Below are 4,943 nucleotides of genomic sequence, written 5' to 3'. Positions count from 1 at the left end.
ATGACATATTTTTCTTGCTACTCTCACTTGTGGAAGGTATTCTAATTTGTTGTTTGATCTTGTAGGCTTATGTTGCAAAACTCAACAATAGTAAAAGAAGGAATGTCTAGTTTTTCTACCATTTGGTCATCTATTATATTAACTCTTCTAATATCAAGCTTATAATAATTTACACACACTAACACTAAATATATTCATTGGAAAACCTACATCATAGACTAGATCACTAAATAATTTTGTCTCAACAATTGACATCCTAGAATTTCTTTGTATTTTATTTTTCACATCTTCCAATTTGGCATGGAATTACCTATAATGGTGGTCTAATTGCACTATACCATTTCCAATATTTTATGATAAAAGAGTAGAGAAAATGGCTTGTATTTAAATGTAAAAATCTAAAATTGCACTACAGGTTTCCAGTAGTGCGTTAGAGACTTGCGGGGGACAATTGGGAGAGATTTCCCAAAAAGTTGGCTGGTATAGAATTACGTTCCAAAATTAAATTTCCCAAACAATCTTGTCGAAATTAAATTCAGGATTGACGTTAAATCGTTCTCACTAAGGACAAGTACTTGAATCGCCGTCTGTGGGAATCGAACCCACGACCACGTGGTTAAAAGCCACGCGCTCTACCAGCTGAGCTAAGACGGCATGTTGGCTTAAAACCAAATTATTTAATAAATACTTTTGGTTACTCTATCAATCAAAAAGCGTTCACGTAAGATTCTCAACTGCTATCCGCAAGTGAGGGGGCCACGTGAAAGTTGAAAAGGGCATTAGAGTCTTATTATCCATCCCCATTTGGAGTTAACTGAATTTCAAGGTGTTATTAAATGGTTAATCGGTATAAATATTTATATTTTGTTGTAATGTATTGTATGTTTATGTTTTTAACAATTATTTGTGTAGTATATAATTTAGAGAACTAAAAATTGTTTTAATCTATTAATCATTTGATAGTATCGTTAAATGCTGCTATTAGTTTTAAATCATGTAGTTTCCACACTCTGTGAAGATATGATATAGATTTGCAGATTACTTTGTGTTCAATTTTTTTTCAAATGTTTATAATTTTGTACAATTATTTTGGTAGTGTTTATTCAACAAAACTAAAAATGGGTATATCTATCAACCATTAGATATTATTATTAGTTAAAGTTATGTAGTTTTCACAGTTCATGGAGATACGACATAGAGTTGTGGACTACATTGTGTTCATTTTTTTTCCATCAACATTTTGGATCATACTACATGATCCATGATCAAGATGAAAAGAAAGAGACCAAAGTATTCATATATTATCATCCAAAACGTTGATGAAAAAAAATTGAACATAGTGTAATCCAAAAATCCATATCATATTTTATATTAGTTTTTATCATTTTTTAGCTTATTTTCTTTGGATTTGATCATGTAGATTTTATTTCCAATGTTTTGGATCAAGCTCCATGATCTATTATCAATGTATGAAAGAAAAAATGAGATAAGTGATGATTGATCACGAAGTTTGATCTAAAATATAGGAAATTGGTGTAGTCATCGGTTAGGAGGGACCTCAAAGGGATCAATCTGGACCGGGCAGCAAGAGTAAACACAACGGAAACAAGAGGATATGATCGGGGCAATTCATAACTGAATGAATTAAATCATAAAAGATGATTATAGGTAACCAATAACATCTGAGTTATAAGATTCGGCTCACTGGCCTGCCACATACATGCTCTATTACAAAATTGGTCAACTTTGGACCTATAAATCTTAAGATCTACCTTCTAACTTCTCTGGCATGAATTCTAATGCTCAATTACAATGATTTATATGATCCAGGGAGATCCGGTTGGTCCAAAAGGGATCAAATGTTGAAGAAGAAGATCAAACATGTAAAACCAATAGGTTGACCTCCGCCAAAGAGATTCCTCCAAAAGATCAAAAGGATGAAGTGCAGATCAAAGGGAATGTCAACCACACACTAAGGAACATTGGAATCAATGAGTCGAGACTGTGCAAGCTACGAAAAGGATCCGCAAGATTCACTAATAGCAAATAGGTCCAAATAGCTCCAGGGTTTTAAGCCAGAAAACAGTCTCAAAATCCAGAAGCAATAACTTGCCGAAAAATGATCCAAACGTCCCATAGTTTAGGAATAAGGAAGATGATCATGTCCTCAAGCAAAATCCAACTCTGCAAGATCTAGTGAGCCAATGTAAGAAAATGCAAAAAGAAATACTCAAATTACAAAACAGAAAACAAACTAGAAAGGAAATGTTTTTGGTTGATTCAAGATTGCCAAGAACCGAGGATGCTCCTTCATCTGAAATACAAATCTACATGCTCAAATCCAAAAAATATATGAGCTAAAATTTCTATGATTTAATTAGTTTATAAGAATTTTATGAGTGTCAATTTAAGAGAATTTTGATGATTCTACAAGAAAAAAGTGACATCAAAGATAATTATCTTTATTAAGATTGACAATCACCTCCAAAAACACTCAAGAATAATACATTTTTTGAGAGAATTTGAATGTTCAATGTAACTCATTTATTATTTCATATTTATTTGTTTATATAATTATAATAGATGATGATTACTATAAATAGTTACTATGAAAGTATTGCCCAAGACATTCAAATAACAAGCATTACATATTATAACAACAGAGAAACATAGAAATCATATACACATAGATCAACACAATGTCTGGTAGGTGAGATGGGAGTTGTGATGGGTGGGAGCCGGTGTGCGAGAGTGTCAGCGAGGGTTGTAGGGGATATGGATGAGGGAGAGCCAGACAACGATTGATTTGGGAGGGGTTCTTTTTATGTGCTTTCTTAGTTCTGTGGTCTGGTCCCCTTTTTTGTGCTTAAATTCTTTGCTTTGAGTTCCTCTCAAGTTTCTTCCCCCTAGCTTCCATTTCACTTCCTTTCGTGCTTCCAAGATTTTTTTCTTTTGTAATTGTTTGGGCTAGTTTTGAGTGTTAGTTTCTTGCTTCTAGGCTTTTGGGACGCTTCGGTGGGTGTTTCATGGAAAGGGCCTTTAGGCTTTTTTGTTGGATGTAGACATTATTGCAGTCTATATGGAACGAACAGTGGTCGATGATTTTATATCTGGGAGGGATGTTTTTTCTTTTGGTATATCCTCACCTTTTTTTTTTGTTGGAGCTAGATCCTATTGTTTTGGCAGTGTCACCTAGACTGGTTTATGTTGTGGATGTTGGTTTCCTGATTTAATCATGGGTTGGCTTTACTACTTTGTGGGTCATTTCGGTTTGGCCTTGCTTGGTTGTGGTGGGCTTCTCTTCTAAGGACTTTGTTAGGTTTATTGTTGTGCGGCTTTTTGTGGGTTCTTTTGGCATTAAGGCTCTGATCATGTCTTTTGACAATGTTCTGCATGCTTTTCTTGAATCTTTCCTCTGTATAGACTCTTTTTGCAGTCTGTTTGGATCCCTATTCTGTTAATGGGGTTCTAATCTTTGTTGTTCTTTTGGATGGTCATTCTCTCTATTATTTTGAGAGGGAATATTGTTAAACTTTTGTCGTTAAGAGAATGATCAAAGTTACTCTCAACTCTAGTGCTTTGGAGGCCTTATGTTGTTTCATGGTCAACAATTTTGATGTTGTGGATATGTGCTTTATTTTTCTATCCTTAGTAATATCCATGTTGTGTTTCAAGTTTCTTTTCTTTTCTTGCTTGGGTAGTGTGCCCTTTAGTTGAAAAGCATATGTGAGGGAGGTTTATTGGTTTCCCCTCAAGTCTCTACTTGATGTCCCTATGTTTCTAGGGGTAGTTTTTGTTATTTTGTGTTTTTGGATGGGGTGTCTTCCTCCATTTCGGGGGAGAAGATTTCTCTTGCAGGTATTAAAAGGTCTCTATTTGTACTTATCATGGGAGAGAAGATTTTGTAGGTATTGAAAGGGCTCTATTTGTACTTATCATGGTGTATTTGATGAGGGCCTATTTTGATTTTACCCTAGATTCTCATCATGTTTCTCCTATTGAGGTGAAATGGTCTCTTATGGGGGTGGAGATCCTTCTTGTGGGTAAGACTAAGAGTTTATTTATGCTCCAACTAGTCCCCTCTTGTACCTTTCTTATTGAGGTGGTGTTGTTTCCTATTGAGGTGGAGTGTGGTTGTGTGAGAGAGGTTTGGATCTATTGCAAGGAGGTCGATGCTACTCTTCCTCTTGTTCTTGGCTCCAAGAGAGATGTTTCTGCCCTCTTTTTAGACTTCCTTCCTTTCTCTCCTATTGAGGTGGAGAATCTATAAGATAAGAAGAGTTTATTGTTGTATCATCTCAAGGTTATGGGAGCCTTTTCAAAACTTATCATTTTAGATTATATGAGATGATTTTTGTTGTGACTTTGTCTTGTTCCTTTTGTAGATCATTTTCTAATATTTTGATCTTTATGGTTTGGTGCTATTAGGTTATTGTTTGTGTGTGTTTATCTATTGGTAACATTACATAAGTGGGTTCTAGATCCTAGAAAAATTTGTTCGTGAAGGGTTTTGGGTTTGTTCAAAATTTGTTTTACCCTTAATAAAAAAACATAGAGATACATGAACACTATGTGTTCATTTCTCACCCTAGTAAAAAAATTGAAACTTTAGGTTCTAGTTCCAATTTCTACTTCACAGTTGACCCTTGTATTACTAGGTGGAATTTGGTCCCTATTTGGGATCAAGAAAATTAGGTTCCAATTGGACTTACTATGTCTCAAGGCCTAACACTTACTAGTCTCGTGTGTGTATCTAAGGTTCTAGTTTCCTATTACCTCTAAAAGCACGAGCTTGACTAATAGAAATACAAAGTTCCTGTTGGGAAAATGGTGGTGTACACCTTGCATAATAATGTATTATTGTTGTATTATTGTTGTATTATTTTATTATTTTGTGAGGTGGACATGGAATTATATTGTTACACCTAGGAGCACCTAGATGG

The 4,943-nt window shown here is 34.7% G+C and overlaps 1 non-coding gene across 1 annotated transcript; it reads right to left on the bottom strand.

The window, feature by feature from the left end:
* Window positions 1-581: 581 nt before the first annotated feature.
* Window positions 582-654, bottom strand: TRNAK-UUU (transfer RNA lysine (anticodon UUU)). The gene has a single exon. It is a non-coding gene; the product is annotated as a tRNA-Lys (tRNA).
* Window positions 655-4,943: the final 4,289 nt, after the last annotated feature.

Source organism: Cryptomeria japonica, chromosome 7 (genome assembly GCF_030272615.1).
Source record: "Cryptomeria japonica chromosome 7, Sugi_1.0, whole genome shotgun sequence".
In the NCBI taxonomy this organism is placed as follows: Eukaryota; Viridiplantae; Streptophyta; class Pinopsida; order Cupressales; family Cupressaceae; genus Cryptomeria; species Cryptomeria japonica.
The sequence above is the reverse complement of the archived record's forward strand: the minus strand, read 5'-3'. Positions and strand labels throughout refer to the sequence as shown.